We start from the raw sequence: 18,877 nt of genomic DNA, 5'->3' as shown, positions 1-18,877 counted from the left end.
GGTTACGTTTGCGAGAGGAATTTGCAAGGGGAGGGAAGGAGGGAGCCTCGTCGGGGCAGACGTGATGTTTACAGCTCTGGAGAGCTCTGGGTCACTGATCAAACCAGCAGCAAGTGGCCTGCAGACTCCCCAAACCAGCGCCGGTTTTAACTCTGAGCCCCCTTCTCCCTCCACCCCGGGGCTGTTTGCAGCCAGCCCCGCTCTTGCGTGCAGAAAACCTTCCCTGCACGCAGAAATCACTCCCATCTAACACCTCCGAGAGCCCCGTGCCGGGATGAGAAGAGGCAAAGCGAGCTGTACCTAAATCTGTAAGTATCCATCCCACTTTTTTTTTTCCAGCCAAGCAGGAAGGGCACCCACCTGCCCCCCGCTTCTTTTTAAGGGCAGTGCAGTGGGGATGGGGAGCAAGGGGATTGAGCAGGGGGTGTGGGGCTGATGCAGCCCCCAGATCTCCCCTCTCCATGCAGCTTCCCCTCTCCCTGTAGCTCCTGGCTCTCCCCCCTGGCTTTTAACCCTCTGAATCTCCCTTCTCCCTTGCAGCCCCCGGGGGTCCCTGCGACCCCGCAGCCTCCCGCTCGCCTCTCTCCGTGCATCTCCCTCCACACTTGCAGCCCCGAGTCTCCCCTTGCAGCACCCAGACTTCAGCTGTCCCTACAAACTTCTGCCTCTCCCCGTTCCCTTTTAGCCCCGCCAGGTCTCCCCTTTCCATCCTAGCCCCTGCAGCTCTGCTCTCTTAGTTTTCGTGTCTCCCCAAAGACTCGGAGTCTCCGGTATCTCCACACCCTCTGAGTCTCCCCCGTTCCTTGCAACCCTTGGGTCTCCCCTCTCCCTTTCCCCCCCTGAGTCTCCCCTTTCCCTTGCAGCCTCCAAACCCCAAATCCCCCATCACCCCACACACCCCAGCCTCCCCTCAGCACCCCTATTTCTACCCTTTCACCTCCACGACTTCAGGATGCCCCATCCCTTACGGGGGGTCCCGGCAGCGTCCGGCTGCCCGTCCCCCATCCGAACCCCTCCTTACCTCCGCAATGGGGTTTGTGTGGGTGCAGCAGAGGCCAGGGCAGAGCGGAGGCTGGGGTTCCTCTGCCTCTGCGCCCGTGGAGCCTCCTTATATGCGGTCCCCGCGGCTTTGATATGAGGCGTGATGTCAGCCCAGATTAGCATAACAAAGGGCTCGGGCCAGGAGCGCCGTGCGCCCCTCGCATCCCTCCTAGGGTAGGGACCAGGGGGGGCGAGCGAGAGGCTCCGTGGGGCTCCAATCCCACCCTCCATGCAAGGCTGGGAGGGTGGAGGCTTGGGGGGCACCCCCTGGAGCCCTCCCTCTGAGATGAGCTCCCCCCCAGCCTTGGGGGATGCCAAGGGGGGTCCTCGGTGGTGGTGGAGCCTCCGAGGGTCTGGGGGCCACGCGGGGCGCTCCTTCTTAATTGAGCGGTTAATAATTAGCAACAGAAATGGCTAGCTGGTGTTTTCAGCCGGAAACCTGGAAGCGTGGCCTCTCCGGAGGATGATTAGCTAGCGGGGCCGCCAGGCTGCCGTCCCAATTAAAGGACAAAGATACCGTTCACGCACGGGGCTGGCAGGTGGATTGGGTTCTCCTGCGGGGCTCCGAAATCTCGCCGCCGCGGTCGCACGTCTGTCCTGCCTCCCCCATCCTGACGGCTTTCACAACCTCCCCGGCTTTGATCTGCCTTTAATCGGGGGAAAGTTCAGATGCCGGGATCTGATTTTTCCTTTCATGCCTGTATCAGCGATGGAGGCTTGATGACTGCGTGCCTCCAAAAAAAAAAAAAAAAAAAAAGGGGGAAAGAAAAGGAAGTACGGCTGGCTTCTCAACCTCATGGGTCTGAATTTATGACTTGTGTGTCAGCTCTGGCCTGTGAACAAATTGGCACAGGTTGCAAAGGTACCTGTGTCATTTTGCTTCATCATGGGTTTCAGGTGAAAGGAAAGAAGAGAATGAGTGCTTTAATCCCAGCACCAAGAGACTCAGTAAATTTCCTTGAGGTCTATTTTGGGAAAAGCTATTTATACAGGATAATATTTTTGTGTGTGTCTCCCTGCTCTGGAAAGATCACATTCATATAGATGGGTCATAAATGGGCTTTCCTATGTGAACTGCAAAGAACCCTGCACACACAATCCCAAATTCCCAAAACCTGAGACCCCCTTTTCCCCAACCCTTTCCCATCCCACTGCCCCTAGGAGTGTGTCCTCCTCCTCCTCACATGTTTCATCAGGGCTTTCCAGCAGGAACTCATTCAAATGGGGAAATTGTCTGGAATATCTCTTGCACTTCAGCTTGCCGCCCCAGTTTCACCATGAATAGCCTTTTTTTTTTTTATTTTTAAAGTCTTTGGGGAAAATCATGGTTGTTATTAACCAACAGAAGCTGAGGTGGGAGACAACAGCAGCTGTAGGACCCATGTTTTTGCAGTAGGCACCTGCTGTGCTCGGGGCTGTGCAAACCCAGCACGGCAAGGCACATCCCCCCTTCATGGTCTAGGTATTGGTGATGGGAGTTGGGTGGCCAACGATGATGGTGTGGAGGCAGAAATAAGGAATGAGGGAGACAGAAGGACATAAAAAGGTCAAAAGGCGGGATAAAAGACAAGAAACTAGTGAGAAAAGCTATGTAGGATACATAAATGGTGTAGGATATATGCTCTAGACTAACCACATGCATACAGGGAGTTATTCAGGAAGAGCTTTAGGGACTTTAAAACCACACCAAACCTTTTAATCTCAGACAATGTCTTGCACAGACAAGCCCCCGGGCTCTGATGTGCCAAAACCTTTCAGCACGTGTTTAATTCCTCCTAATCTCTATGTGACACGTTGTGCTCTAAGTGCTTTGCTGAGTCGCGGGTGTCATTGCTAAACTGCCACGGGTCTTTGCCTCCTGCTGTTCATGCACACATTGGGGTTTGGTGGAAAAGCACGGATGGTTTTGGGGCACAGTGGACGTGGGGAGCTACCTCAGTGTGCATGTAGAGGGTTATTTGACAGGACCTGAGTCCCGAGAAAAGGGCTAAAATCTAGAAGTTTAGCACTTACTAGGTTTCCTAATGCATTTGTTGGTGAAAGACATTGCCATCTTCACCCGCAGAAGACAACTTGATTCACCATCTTCCATGGGATTTTCGTGGAAGAGAGCTGGCCCCACCAGTGAGCCCATAAATAAGCCAGAGCTGGGACTTCCCAGAAGCTTTTAGGACTGCCAGCTGAACAAACCCCATGGGAAGCAAGGGCTGGTTGAGCAAATAACCTTCGTTGGCACCGCAGCCCATGAAGACATGGGGGAACATGGTGAAGGGATGCATCCACCCGTTATTGGAAGTGCAGACAGGGGGACGTTGTTTTCTGGATTGTATTTCCAAAGTGACATAATTATTAGCCTGAAGGAAATGTTTGGAAAATTCTCTCCTTGGGAATCTCGAGAAGTGTTTTTGGGGCAGTAGAAGGAAATTTCTAAGCCTGTCAGAAAGGCTGGAAATAAGGTTTTGTGGCCATCTGTTGCAGCAGGTTTGGGATCTCTGAGATGTGAACCCCCCCGAAATCTGGCAGGATGCACCAGGGGAGCACATGGCGAGGGGACATCAGTCTTCAGCGAGGGTCCCTTCAGCCAGCATCTGGTCCTGTCCCTGACTCCAAACATAATGGGGTGACTCCTGCATCCCCCTGCAGAAGCCCTAATTCTGTTGCAGACCTCCACAACCTCCACAAACCACACATTGCCACTGAGAGAGGGCTACCATTAAGATGCGGAGGAGCTCAACCAACCACATAGATGAAAAAAAAAATATATAAAGGCATATTCTGTTACTAATGCCACCCATGCTGCCTTCGGTAGCATCATTTGTCATTAGTTTCTCTGCGGGTGTCTTCTCACCCTCTCTTCTTCTCCCGTTCCCCCCACAAAGAGAGAAGCCCCTCCATGGATGACTCACGATAACATTAAACATGTGCAGAACCAGGACCCCAGTGTAAACTCTCCTGGAGTGGGGGGCCGTGCTCCCTCGTCTAAAAATCTCCCAAGCCCTGTGCCAAGCCGTGGCACTCTGCAAATATTTATTAACATGACATGGTTATGTATACTGTGGGGTGTGGTATTACGGTTTTATCAGCGGGTTTCAAGATGCTGCGTGCTACGAGTGAGCTATGTAAGCCATCACACACGCAGAGGGGTTAGGATAACACTTCACCCAGCATTAGTGTGTGTTCTGCATGTGACAGTCGAAGGAGCCATTTATAAATGTTGCGGATTATTATTTTTTAAATTATTTATGACCAGAAAGTGCCAAGGCATGTGACAGCGGGCCCTGTGACAGGATGCCATTCCCCTCTTTTAAATAATTATCCTGGTCATCTTCAGGCACAGGCTGCAGCGTAAGTATTTTACCATGCCTCTAAGTTTCAATTATAAGCACTGATCCATTTTTTTAAAGATTTTTCTTGCACTAAAATAATCCAAATGAATGCACTTGTATGGGTTTTGAATATTGACCCAGGTTCTTTGTCTTCTGACAGGGAAAACAAAGGACCATTTGATGCTCACATCTTCTGCAAAATGCTTGAAAGCAGGAATGTCTATGGAAGTAAGGGCTCAGTGACTGAGGTTCCTCCAAATTAAAAGCAGGACCAAGGTAAATACATGAGAATTGTTCCCCCTAGCCTGAGAATTGATACTCCTGAGGGGCAAATACATTGGTACATGACTGGATATGTCCCTTCCTGGCCTTACTTCTGTAGTAAGTGAAGTGCCTGGCTGTAAAGTGAGTAACAAAAAAACAGATTTCTGTCCCAAAAAGAGTGGCACAAAAGCTCAGTGTCTCTCTTTGCAGTGCCTAAAGTACAGTGACATTAGCTACAAGTTACAGAGGCTCTATGCAAACTCCCTTTTACCTAGAGCCAGGACAGGTTTAAAAGGGGAGGAGGCCACCACTTGTCCTCCCTCTGGCATGCACGGCCAACCCTGTAGGGCCATAAGATTGCAGCAACCTGAGATTTTACCCCCACCAGACATCTTGCAGAAGATCACAGTGGTATGCAAGCCTGCAGCCTCACAGCTCTGCTTTCTCCTGCCTCTTTTCTCCTCCAACCCTGCCCTTAAATAACAGAGATTTTCGGGCACTGACACCCCATGTACCTGCCTGTTAAGGGGCAGGATTCAGAGCCACGTCTTCTTCTGCCCCCATTTCAGTGGGGTTTCTCTCCCTCACCTTGCCTTTAGCATCATCACCTGCACTGCAGGAGCCCCAGCAGGGGCCAGCTCTTCTCCCCCATCACCAGCCAGAAGAAAACCAAAGCAGAGCCTCTCAACTCCTGTGCCATTTGGCCACAAACCGAGCAAGCCCCGACCTCCACAGCCCATGGAATGAGCAGAGCAAGCTTCTCCCTCGGACCCAAGGTCCCACCCCTACCCCAACGCTGCCTTTTAAGGCCTCCATCCTAATAAAAACCAGCTGTCAGCTCCTCTCTCCAGCACTGGATGATCCCTTCAGGGTGGGGTGATGCTTTCTCTTCCCTGAGAAGAAGTCCAGTAACCCCTCCCTTGCTGCAGCGCGGGAGCTGGGGTCCTCCTCGCGGGGGGCTTAATCGTGGAGGCGTAATTAATAACAGTGACTTGCAAGAGCAGAGAGATGGAGACCAACTGGAAAAGATAAAAAGTCCCAATAACCTTTTTGGAATAGGAGGGATATTGCGAAATGTTCAGGGGAACATCTCCTGTTATGATCCCAGCTTTGTAAATGCTGGCTGAGAGTAAAAACACCTCGTCTGTGAGCAAGACATTTGTTAGACATCCCTATTTCTGGCCATTTTTAACCCAGTCCCTGATCCCCAAACTCATTCTGACTGTGATAGGATGCGTGGCCTGGGACAGAGCTGTGCCAGGTTTTGCTCTAAGGCAGCTGGTCTCAGGAGCTCTCATGCAAGGCAGCATTAGGGCCAGGTTACCTTGGCCAGAAATAGGAATGTTTTCCCAGAAATAGGGAATTCTAGAGGGTTTCTCCTAAAGACCTGTCACAGATACAGGCACCAGGAGATGCTCTTCCACTTGCACAGCTGGCACACCAGCTTCTGAAAACCTGGTCTCTGATTTTCCTTAAAAGCCTTTAAATATCCAACTTGGAGCATCCTCCCTTCCAGCAGGCAGTTTTACTAAGGAACAGTCTTCAAGGGGATGCTCTGAAAACCTTCCCCAGAAACACACAGCTTGTTGTTTCATTGTTATCTAAAACAGCCTGGAAAATATTGCAGATGAGTCCTTTTTGTTGACAAGAGTGAGTTTTCTTTTTTTTTTTCCTGAGTGGGGTGTTGTGCTCTCTGTCTGCTCCCACCTTGACAGCTCAGCTGGGATTTCTGTTCACCTCCCAACACCTGATTGTGGGGTTGGGTTCCCCGTCCGCGATGGAAGCCTTCCAAGCAAGTGGCCCTGCAGAGCATCCATTCATCTCCCCTCTGTGTGTGTCCCCATGCAGACACGCACACCTCTCTAAACAACTTGTCCGACCGTTGTTTTACTTTAGAGAAACCCAATACCACAGTTTACATTTGCCCATGATGTCACGATAAGGTTTGTAACAGCCAGAGCCCATGGACAAGGACCTCGGCGTTCCGACAGCTGCATCGTGTGCCAAAATGAAATTATGATTTCATTTATGACTTTCATGAAACGATTATGAAATAGGTGCTGAGCAAGGTATAGCATTTCCGAAGATGTCATACAGATTCAGAGCCTGCCTGAGCATTGGGTTACTTTATTTTTAACCTAGAACCCTACCAGGGGTAAGTTATAGGGTGGCTTGAAAAGCCAGGCAGGCATTTGCTCCTTTTCCCTCCTCATAGCACTGCTACACTATCTGTTGGAGGCCATCCTGCTCATTACATATCAGCTCGGCCACTTAATTGCATAAAAATCTACAAGTATTCGTTAAACTGTTTTACTTGAATTTATTTTCATTGTAAATATTCACGGAGCTCATTCTGTCCTCAGCAACATGCTGGATTTGGAAGCCATTCATCACTCTGCTCAGAAAAACAAGGGTTTGGCGTGGTGATTGCAGGCAGTTCATTAAGGTGAATTAAGATTAAGTTCATTAAATTCGTGAGATGAGGGGGAAGGGAAATGGGGACTTGTTTGATCTGCCCTACCTGGGCGCATCCCCACAGCCCACTGTTGTTGATGTGCATGGAGAAAGAAGGGAAAATAATTTCAGGCTTTTCTCACAGACCAGCCACAAATGTCTGAAGAAACAATGCAAAATCTCCTCTTTTCATCCTGTCTCCATCCCTGGTCCTCGCCAAACCCTGCAAGATGGGTTTAAGGAGATTTCATGGCACCTTCAGGAACCTAGGAGTTTTTCAACCTAGCAGTTTTTCAAGCTGCTGCCAGCCCTTTCATCAAAGAAAGACAGGGTCCCCAAATGCCAGTGACACAACGTAAATGGTATTCTTTATTTTTAAATGCCGACCATAACAGATAGAAAACACCATGCCTCCTTGAATGACCGTGATCTGTTAGATTGCCAGCTCCTTGAGCCCACAGAGGCTTGGACAACAACACAGAAGTTGGGGGCTTGAAGCCATAATCATTTTGGGGAGATTCCCTGGTTTGCTCCTTGCCAGAGGTCTGACCAACAGCTTTTTCTTGACTTTCAGCCTCTGCATCCAGACCCTACACAACTCAGTGGAAAATCTCTATTAATATCAACAGGAATGATCGGATATGAGGAGGCAGAGCCTTGGTGCACTATAATAATTCGTATTCATTGGGGAGCTGATCATCCTTCTTGTTGCTCCTCCCATCCATCCCATGGTGGCAGTAACATTAAAATGTTATGCTGCGAGAATAACCCAGAACTTGCTATTTCCATTTGAAAACACAACAGCTTCATTTACTGACTCATCCTAATACTACTCTGCAGGACAGATCCCATATTATTCTACTTTTTTTTTTTTTTTTTTTCCTTTGTATTGTCCCTTTCTCTTAATCTTGCTCCCTTTACTTGCTTTTGTGTGGTTTTATTTTGGGAATTGGGCAAGGTGAAATATAGGGGTAAGGGGAAAGAGCTTACCAGAATGCATTAAGGCAGACTTCAATGGCAAGCCAGCAGTTAGCCAAGTGCATGTGACAGAAAGTATCTCTAAATAAACAATAATATTAAAATAATAACAGTTAAAAAAAAAATAAAAATACAGCAGAAAGATCTCTCCGTCCAACCCAGCCAAAAAAATAAAGGTCTGGCACGGAACAATCTGAGAGTGTCTGAAGAGCTGCAAGTAGGTTCTCTATCGCGCAAAGGAGCCAAAAAAGTGTTTGGCCACAAACAGCGGGTGATGCATGGCAAAACATTTCCCAGGGAGATAGTTAGAGGCTGGGACGGCTGGCATGGAGAGGAGAGGGGGCAGGCCTCGCTGCGGGAGGAATATCTTCAGCCTTCAAACAACAGCCACTAAAATATCCCCAGTGCTCTGCCTCCCCAGAGGTGCCAAGGGTTGAACGTTTTGTGCAAAATGGCTTTGGTGGGATAATGCAATCTCGTTGAAAATTATTTTTTTTAGCTGCCCCTTTTGTCACGAGGAGGAAAAGCACAAAAGATAGGGCTTGATGCGGGGATGTCAGTAAGCTTTGGATTAATGGGTTTTGGATTGGACCCATGGTGCAAGAGACAGTGTTCAACTCCAGCCATAAATAAAGTGGCTTCCATTAACGTTTATATTTGCTTTAATTTATTTAACCAAGAAAGGCGGGAGAGGCCCACAGGTCTCAGTATTAAGAATGAGCTGGCCAAGACAGCAGCAGATAAAGCTTGCACCAGCGTAAATCAAAGCTTCCATAAGTCATGCTCAAGAAACCATGGGTGAGCAAGGCAATAAAATGTGGCCATTGTTTTTTTATTGTATCAGTCTCGGCTTTCACTTTCTGCCAGAGCCAAAATGTAATTTCTGCTCCATGGTTTTAAGAGGTACTGGAGAGGATGGACCAGGCTTCTTGCAAAACTGGGATGTAGAACAGGAGTTCAGAAGCTGGGATTTGCAAGCAGCTCACAAATGCTTTCCCTCCCTTTATGGCCAGATAATAATAAAGATGAGATCCAGAAGCTTTATATTATATATTTTTTTCTACTTAAATGTTGGAAAAGGCTGCACCTCCACCTTGTTAGACCTCCACGGTGAAATATCACTGCATCCAGAATTGCTTTGCCTTGTATAATTGGGGCTTATCCATGTAGAGCTGGTGCCACCCATCCTGGAAATGGATAGGTATAATTTTTCCCATCTCAAGGACACTAAGAGCTGAAGAGCTGAAGAGCTGACCTGAGCAGAGTTTCTTGCTCCAGCTTTGATGCAGAAACCACAGATCCATTGTCCATGGATCAAAACAGCACTGAGGGTGCTGTTTTGTGACGGGGGTAAGGAGGTTTCATCCTTCAAATTTTGTCTTGGCAAAAAGCCCTTTTCCCATCCAGTCATGGCACCTACTTCCTCAAACCTTTTGGGAGTACCAAGGGCACTCCAGATGCTTTTTTTTCCTTTTATATTTCCCCATGGGATGGCACCAGTTTATGACCATGTTACTATGATGCTGTTCATGCTACTACAATCACGGCTCTGTCATGATTTCCATTATAAACCTCAGACTCACTTTTTTTCTTTCTTTTATTTTTTTTTCTTTCTTTTCCTGGGGTCTATAATTTGATCATAAAAGCTTGTGCTGGGCTGAAATTCAGCTGCCAGGTCTTGGTTGGATAGCAAATCTGATTTAACTCTGAGTATGCTGAATTGGTTTCACACAAAGGAGAGCTTTAGTGGGCTGAGCACATCAAGGTGTGGGAGATGAGTCCTCAAGGGCAGCAAGGAGGGACGGTTCACTTTGGTTTTTGACATCTGGGGACAAAAACAAGGGGAAAATCCAGCCGGACAATGCCACATCTAACCTGCCATGGTCTCCTCTGCATCTCCTGGACTACAGATTACAGCTGATACACTTTATTCCTTTTACTGATATCTTTGTTCCCCATCCTCACAGGTGTCTCATGTTTGAACTGTCTGCTCTTGAGCTCTTCACAAGGAATTGCTTAACTCATTTTAGATATGCTTTTATTCAAAGCCTACACTCATTATGTTTTGTTAGACATGTCACTAAAAGGCATCTTTTTCCCCCTTGCTCTATATTTTATATAGCATATACAAATCTTTGAAGCCCTCTTCCAAAGGACTGAGTTTTCCCAAGATCACTTTGTTTCAGGTGTTTTTTTGGGTTTGTCAGCAGTTCCAGCCCACCAATATATGGTTCCTAGGCCAAAAATCTTCTATTCAGTGGATCAAATTTTCCACCAGCTCTGCAGTCATGTCCTCAAGGAGAAACCAAGGCGAGGACTGAACAGAGCTGAGCATGACATAGACACAGCCGTGCCATGGACTGGGATTTACTGGGGCAAATTGCATCAGGGAATGTGGAACGGGAACTGGTGATATAGCAGGTACTCACAAATTCCTGATCTCTGTAAATAAATAAAATAAATAAATAAATAAAAGTACAACGATAATCGTAACTTGTGACTATGGTGGGATGGGGCAAGCACTCTTCCAGTTCAGCTCACCTTCTTCAGATGCCTCCTCTAGGCTGAAAAATGACTTTCCATTGTGGTGCCTCTCTCCTCCTCCTTTTTTTTTTTTTTTATCTTGAGGCAATTCTTTACACCGCGGCACCTAGTTTTTAAGTGCATCTAAAATGCTGTGAGGTGATGGATGTGCTTTCCTCCCATGGACGCTGCTCGGTGGCTGGGATGCTGGAGGACACCTCTAGCAAAGTTTCCAGTCCCAGCTCCACAACTCTGTTCCCTTCTAGGCCTGCTTATCTCTCCCCACTGCACAGGGATGGAGCAGAAGGAAAAACATGCTCTTAATTAAAGCAATGCAGCTTGGCCACAAGTTCCTCATCTGGACTGCGGGTGTAATAGCACTTTCCTGGCCTGTGGGGGCATGGTGAGGATGATGCCACTAAAGACTTTTGCGGTGAGCAGATACCTCGGCCGCGAGGGCTCTCTTGAGAGCCTAAAATTGATGGGATGAGGCATCACGGCTGTACAAACCCCTAATCTATCAAAGCAATAAGCTGCAGAAGAAAGATACTTTACAACACACTTACACCACAGATGGTAAGTGACTTACGGTGCATTCTGCCTATCATCCGCAGGAAAATGGGTATTAATAAAATATGCTGACATGGCAGATTAATAGCTCAGAACTGCGGTCCAAAAGGGGCTAGGATGAGCCCATTCTTCCTCTGGGGTTTTTAGCAATGAGGAATTAAGTAAATGTTACACACTCAAGATATGTGAAGGCAGTATTAAAGCAAGGCTTTGCTCTGGATGGAGACGGTAAAAGCAACATTGTGGGGCTCCGTGTTTATTGTGCCATGTTCATTTTGCATGGTTTACAAACAAACTGTGTCTTTTAATCGCTGCTCATGCTGCAAACACATCCCAGGATCAGAGAGGCCAGAAGTGATCCCTCGGTTCCTCCGGTAACACCACGGGCCTGATCCTTCACATCCTTCACACCCCACTGCTGTGATTCTTCCCAGACTGAAAACAAACAAATAAAACCCCAGAAAGGGCCGGGGTTTGGTTTTAATTTTGGTGTTTTGTTGTTGTTGTTTGTTTTTACTTTTTTTGGAGGTGAAACATAAAGTCTTGCTGGAGTTTATCACTGCTGAGCAATCTGTTGATTTCACCCTGTGTCCCTGTTTCTCTCCTCGGCCTTTCCACCTGGATTCCAGCTCCTTGGGACAGACCCTAGGGGAAGGTGAACGGAGGGGGGTGGTTCACCCCAGCTGTTTTTAAACACTTACAGCAAGTTTCTGGGTCTTGAAAAGACAGTGGAGGGAGAGGGAATGCTTCAAAAGGCATTTGAAGAGTCCAAAACTTTAGCATCTGTGATGTCTGGTTTTAGGGATCCATCGCATGTATCAGGGGGATCAACTTGGGTAGAGAAGCAGTTCTCACCACAGCTGTACCGGCAAACAAACAAATAAACCAACATTGCATCTTACTATTATTGGCTCTTTTCTCCTTCTAATACCCATCACTTTTGTCAATTTAGCTGCTTCCTTGTTGGAGTGACAGAGTAGCTGTCAATACAGGAGGAAAGGGAGGGAGAAAGGAAGGAAGGAAGGAGGGAAGGACAGATGGAAGGAAGGAGAGAGGGGGGAGTGAAAAGAGTGAAAAGGAGAAGAATGAAAATGAGCACACATTAAAAAAAAAAAAAAAAAAAAAAAAAAGGAAAGGAAAGGAAAGGAAAGGAAAGGAAAGGAAAGGAAAGGAAAGGAAAGGAAAGGAAAGGAAAGGAAAGGAAAGGAAAGGAAAGGAAAGGAAAGGAAAGGAAAGGAAAGGAAAGGAAAGGAAAGGAAAGGAAAGGAAAGGAAAGGAAAGGAAAGGAAAGGAAAGGAAAGGAAAGGAAAGGGAGAAGAGAAGAGAAGAGAAGAGAAGAGAAGAGAAGAGAAGAGAAGAGAAGAGAAGAGAAGAGAAGAGAAGAGAAGAGAAGAGAAGAGAAGAGAAGAGAAGAGAAGAGAAGAGAAGAGAAGAGAAGAGAAGAGAAGAGAAGAGAAGAGAAGAGAAGAGAAGAGAAGAGAGGAAAGGAAAAGGAAAAGGAAAAGGAAAAGGAAAAGGAAAAGGAAAAGGAAAAGGAAAAGGAAAAGGAAAAGGAAAAGGAAAAGGAAAAGGAAAAGGAAAAAGAAGAAAGCTATCTTTATTCCTTGATACATTAAATTTAAAACATCACACTGGTAGTAATATATTGGCTTCATTACACAAAGACTGTAAAGTCCAGTTAGCTCATAATTCCACCAATAAAGATCATGATTTGCCAATAAAAATTAGGGCAGCCACTGATCCGTAGTCTAGATTTCCTGCTTGGGATGGAATTGTAAAATATGATGATCTAATTTGGTACAAAACGGAGCAAATGGGCAAGCTAAGCCAAGCAAAAGTACTCTCCTCTCCTTGCTGCTGCCATGTGAAACCAGACAGGACCAGGTCCTTCAGCAGAGCACCCCAAACCACGTACAGCAGCTGCAAGCAGGAACCCCAGTTTTAAGCTATATCAAAAGTCCTTGCTCACTATTTTACATGTAACTTTTTCAGAAACTTACATCAAGAGGCCTAGAGAGGCTTGATTGGAAAGCGATGACACAATCTAGCCCTGCTTTTAGCATTTTGGCATGCAGCACAAAAGCATTTCTGAAATCCCGCCAGCACCTAGAACTGTACATGGAATGTTTTTAGGACGAATATTAAAAATGCATGGTAGGCTAGAGGCAGATCTGCTTAGATGAGGGAACATAAATGAGTTGTTTTCCTGTCTATCTGTGAGTGATAGGAACACAAGAGTCCTCCAAGATACATTTTCCCTTGGGGGAAGAAGAAAGAGAGATTTTGATAAAGTGTCTTCAACCCTATTTAAAGCTATTTCATTTGGTGTTCTCTCCAAGACCCTTAGGAATGCTTGCAATCTCATAAGCACGGCTACAGATCTTGTTCAGTTCACCACTGGGCCCTGGTCGTCCAGGAATATCTGCCAAATAAAATGTTTGAAAAACAAAAACAAAAACAAACAAAATGCAGTCTTTACTTAGAAGTCTTGAGGGCATCCAGATCGTAAATTTGTTGTGGAGCATGTGGCGCTGCTTATTTACTTGCAATTGATTTAAAATTTGTTGTAGAGCATGTGGCACAGCTTATTTACTTGCAATTGATTTTGTTGTTGTTGTTGTGGGAGCTTTCCAACCAAATTAGAAAGCCAGAAAGCAGGGTCGTAGTACATGCATAATGTGACTTCAAGTAACAGCTGAAGGGGCTCATCAAAATTCATCCTTGGAGTACAAAGCCATAGGAGCTCCATTTGTATTGATGAAGATGCCCAGAAGAATAGAAACATCATTATTAGAGGGGTGTAAATGCCAAGCAAAACTCTGGGCAGATGAAGATCATCTGGGATTGGGGTTTGGGATGGAGATGAGATTCTCCTGAACACCTCTGAAGGATCAGGGCAAAGCACGCCAGCCCCGAGCAAACACCTGGTGGTCTCTCTGTGGCTGCTAAGGTGAAACTGCTTCTGGGTTTTCTTTCAGTTGAGGTTTTCTTTCAAGTTTTATCTGGTTTTATCTGAACTTCAAAATTGAAGCAAAAGTCACAGGACATGGACTCGAGGAGCAAAAGCTTTTCATGCTTTTCCTCACCATCCTATCTCTCCACGGGGAGGGCACATATCTATACGGAGTGTAGATGATCTGTTTTGATCTATGTTGGGCTCATACAAATGCAAGCCAGAAGATATGCTCCAGGGCAGCACATGCCAACCAAGAGTGGGTCCTGGGAGCAGGATGTAGCTAGGCCAACATTTTAATGTTTTTTAACTCCTGGGACTGAGGATGGCAAGTTTTTGGCACTGTTTCACCCTGTGGCCGGGTGATGGACATAGCCAGACATCTTCCCCCGAGGAGCAGTGGCTAAAGTGGTTAAGACCATGCAAAGAGACACAGAAGCCCCAAGAGGTTGGGCTCAGTGGCCGTGTCTGCAATGACAAATAACAGAGGACAGAAATTCCCTCTGGGGATGAGGGTATGGACTGGGAGGTGTCCACACCACTCATCTGGTCCCATCTGGAGCACATCCCTGCTCCGAAGCTCGTGTTGCCAGCTTTCCCCCAGCTCACGTGCTGCCCCTCTGGCCCCAAGATGTAACAACTGTTTTGTGTGTTTTGGCCAAGCCGAGCTGTCTGAAATAATATGCGGGCTGTGCTGCAGACCACCGGAGTGGTGTTTTCTAGCATGAAACCTGATGTTGCAGGGTGTGAAGCCAGCTGGGATAATGCTAGAGGGCTGTGGGCGGCGTGGGTTCAGACTCACGCTCCGTGCCCACCAGGACCCTCGAGACATCTCTCCCCAGGGGGTGAGGACCATCAGGATGGACTCAAACTCAACTTTTGGTGTCCAAAGCTTTTGGTCAGCAGTGCAGGAAAACCCTCAAGGAGGGGCATCCTGGGCAGCCCTGAGTTCACCCCAATTGATACAGGCAAGGGAGGAGATGTTGCCCATTTCAAGCCATGCACGTTCAATCTCCTGTCTTTGGTCCCTCCTTTTAAAAAACGTATCCAGCACCACAAACACAGGCCTCGGGGGAAGAGTTTGAAGGAAACCCAACCTCTCCTTTCTTCTCCCCGAATTCCTCATCATTTTGAACGTGAACCACTATAAAAGCAACATTAAAGCAAGAGGGAGACTAAATTAGCACCCTTAATGCGTGTGCCACACATTTCTATGCGTGGGGCTGGGGATATCTGACCAAATCCATTTCAGGATTCATTTATAATCAACGTAGAGGGATTGTGTGATACAGTCCTAAATTCAAGCATGAGAGAAGACAGGTGAGCCACCCTCCAAAGGCAGCTCAGGACAGCTGGGGACATCTGATCGCTGATGGTGGTGGGATGAATCCTGCCCTGCGTGGTGAGAAGGGACTAATAAATACCCTTCAATCACTGCACCAGCCCGGCTGCTTGCATTTAAATCCAATAATCCACAGAGACCCCAGCCACCGTGCCACGGGGAGGAAGGTGGGATGGGTGAGGTTTGCAGGTGGCAGTGCTGGACGTAGGGTGAGGGCGAATTTTGGTGGAAACAAGCAGGGTTACACCAACATCTCAACGCGAAATCCATAGGATTAGACAGCAAAAGCTTCCCAGCATCAAGGAGCAGCAAAGGAGCCCCAGGAAGAAGAGATGTGGCAACTGGCGTGTGGTTGCAGGACCCGGCCCCATCAGTGGGGTGAAAAGCAGCAAGAGGCACGTAATTAATTTCAGATGGACCTGTCAAGATGTCCCCGACACAGACCCGGAGAGGAGCAGCGTGCTGTTTGTTTCTCATAACGTAACAATTATCTGCTTGTACGAGGGGCTCTCTCCCGCCGCCCCCTCTCCGCCTGGTGTTTTCCTTCCCCATTCGTTCACACATTATTTAACTTTTGACTCGGACACAGCAGGTAAAAGCATTTAACAGCTTGGCTGCTTGTTCAGACGGAGCTGGGAAGAGAAGGAGGCGGGGAGCAGGCTGCAATTTTTTCGCCTTAAATTTTCAACTTTTCAGCGCTGCGCTTTCCGAACGGGGGAGAGGGAGAAAAAGGGAAAGGGGAAAGGTGGTGGTGGTGGTGGTGTGGTGGTGGGGGGGGGAAATGGCATTCCACAAAGACGCAGTCACATTTTCCAGCATTATAACATGCTCTCCGCTGTCCCCGGCCTTCGCTCGGAGACGCATTCCCGCTCCTCCGCGGAGAAAAAGGTCAGCGGGAAAAATTTTGCAGGAACTCCATCATGGTCCTCGCGGGACGTGTTCATCAGGAGGAGAGAGCCGGGCGTCTCGCTCTGTCGACACAAATCCACATCACAAAAACGTATTAGTGGAGGGGGGGGACAGCGACAGCCCCGGACTTCATTTTGCGGGGTGATTATTTCCCCCCCGGCTCCCTGGGCACCCGCAGAGGGGACGGACAGACGGACGTTTTGCTGGGAGGCCAAGCGGGGCGGGTGTGATGTTAAGGGCTGGAAAAGCCTCCAAGCTGGGGGAAAAAATCAGCTTTTAGGTCATGAAAAGGAAGGCAGAGCTGCGCTGCTGCCAGGTACGCATCATTTGCAGAGAGCACATTTAGGGGTGTAACGGCGTTGGCCCGATGCTCGTTCCTGAGCGGAGTGGGATTTTTAATGGCGAGGGAAGCTGGTCATTCCAATAATAGCTCAATCTCCTGGAATCAGCCCAAAACGCGACTGGACATTGCAGTGGTTGCTTTTTGTGGAAGCACACATGGCTGGAGGATGAGGGAAGGGGTTGAGCATGAGGAGCATCCTCCCCACTGGGGTTGTTGCTGGCGGAGAAAACAAAAAGTCCCTTCCCGATGCACCCAAGGGGATTTCTTTGCTCCTGAGAGATAACAAAGCACTGTTATTAAAATCAGCGTGAAAACTGATTGCATTTCTCTTGTGTGTGGACAGGCAGCCAGGTGTGCACACACATGTGCCCTGGGCAGGTTGCACCCTACAAAAAGTCCATCCCACAGGCAGCGGCATGGCAAAGCCCAGACTTCTCCAAACAGCACAGTTTTGTTGTTGTTGTTGTTGTTGTTGTTTGTTTTGTTTTGTATGTTTTGTTGGTTGGTTGGTTGTTTTTCCAAGCACAAAGCTCGATTAGGCTTTAGGAAAGGACCAAGTGCTGGGAGGTGCATTGGGACACCATGCCCAGAGGACTTAGAAATGCTTTTGAGCTTTACAATATTGCTCTTGAGCGAGAGGTTTTGTATTTTTTGGCATTATGTTGCTATTATGTTTTGATTTTGTTGTTGTTTTGTTTTGCTTTTGTTTGTTTTGTTTTTGTCCAGCTTCCTCCCCAAAGCCAATTTCAGCTGCTTTTTCATGTGGCTGGACCCTCCGCATCTTCCCCAAATCACACCGTGCACCAAACCACTCCACATGGGCCAGGGCTGTACACATCCCCCGAGATACGAGACCACATATAAGGCAGCAATATTTACCTGACACTATTTACTCGGGCAGTGTGTGCAGAACAAACGGAGCGAGAAGGCCTCGCATTGCTTGTTGCAACATTTCCTCTTTATTTTTCCTATGCACTTGTGTGCTCGCACAGCCCCATGGTGCTTGCTCACCTTGCAGCAGCCTGAATGGCCTCTGAAAAATTCAAACACCTCAGCATGACTTTATTTACAGCTCCCCCCATAAGGCTGTGAGCATTTCCAGCGAGTGTCTGAAGGATTTCAGTTTTGCATTTTCTGGGCTTTCACCTTACTCCTTTAGGTGTTTGAACCCTGGGTTAATGTGCATGATGCAAATCGTTTGTGGCAGGGAGAAAACTCCCTGCAAGGAGCAGTATCAAGCCTGGGTTTTCCATGCGTGGCTTGCAGCTCATGCTGTGGGTCTGGCACGGGTCAGGAGGGTTTGCACGCCGATCTCCCTGCTTTCCCCAGAGCAAAGATGCCCCAAAAGCATGTGGGAAATACTCTCTCACAGTGGGAACCGAGCTGGGAACCGAGCGCCCAGTTTTGCCCTTGGGGTCAGCCTCCCTGCAATCAGCTGGGCCGGAGCAATAACCCTGGAGGGTGCTGACAGGGGAGCAAGCGAGGTTGGGCTGCAAAGGCCACCGAGCAGCCCCGTGGCACACATTTATTTTTCCAAGAACTTGGGAGGGCACCCTCTTAAAATGCAAGGGAGAATGGTAAATTCCTCGTGCTTAGGTGCCCAGAGAGGCGGCTTCTCTTTCTCCCCCTGGTTTATTGCATTGCACGCAACTGGAGAAAATGCATGCAGGGCTGGATGCAAGGGGAAAAGGTGCTGGGTGCAAGGGCTGGGAGGGGTGCAAGGTGCTGGTGTGTCTGTACCAGGGGGTGCAAAGGGCCCGAGTGGCTGCAGGGCTGGGCGTAAGGGGAAAAGGCGCATGCAGAGCTGGGTGCGAGCAGAAAGAGGGGTGCAAGCAGAAATTGGGGGTGCAGAGGTGGGTGCAAGCAGAAAGAGGGGGTGCAAGGTCTGCAGGGGGGGCGTGTAAAGGAGCCGAGAGCCTGCGGGCTGCCCAAGCGGGCACTGCATTGGGTGCAAAGCGTGCACAATTTGGGGGCGTTGGGGTGCAAGGAGGGCACGATTTGGGGGTGCAAAGAGGGCAGAATTTGGGCGTATAAGGGGCTGCCTGCAGGGTGCAGCGGGGGGGGGCGGGGCAGGGCGGCGCTGACGTCATAATAGGAGGAATAGAAGGCGGGCGGGGCAGTTCTCGGCATGGCGGCTCGTTGGTCTAGGGGTATGATTCTCGCTTAGGGTGCGA

At 48.3% G+C, this 18,877-nt stretch overlaps 1 non-coding gene across 1 annotated transcript in view; it reads left to right on the top strand.

The window, feature by feature from the left end:
• Positions 1-18,836: 18,836 nt before the first annotated feature.
• TRNAP-AGG overlaps positions 18,837-18,877 on the top strand; it is a 72-nt gene continuing 31 nt past the window's right edge. The window contains exon 1 of the tRNA in view: positions 18,837-18,877. This exon is cut by the window's right edge and continues 31 nt beyond it. This is a non-coding gene — a tRNA (tRNA-Pro).

Source organism: Aythya fuligula, chromosome 1 (assembly GCF_009819795.1).
Source record: "Aythya fuligula isolate bAytFul2 chromosome 1, bAytFul2.pri, whole genome shotgun sequence".
Taxonomy (NCBI): Eukaryota; Metazoa; Chordata; class Aves; order Anseriformes; family Anatidae; genus Aythya; species Aythya fuligula.
The sequence above is the reverse complement of the archived record's forward strand: the minus strand, read 5'-3'. Positions and strand labels throughout refer to the sequence as shown.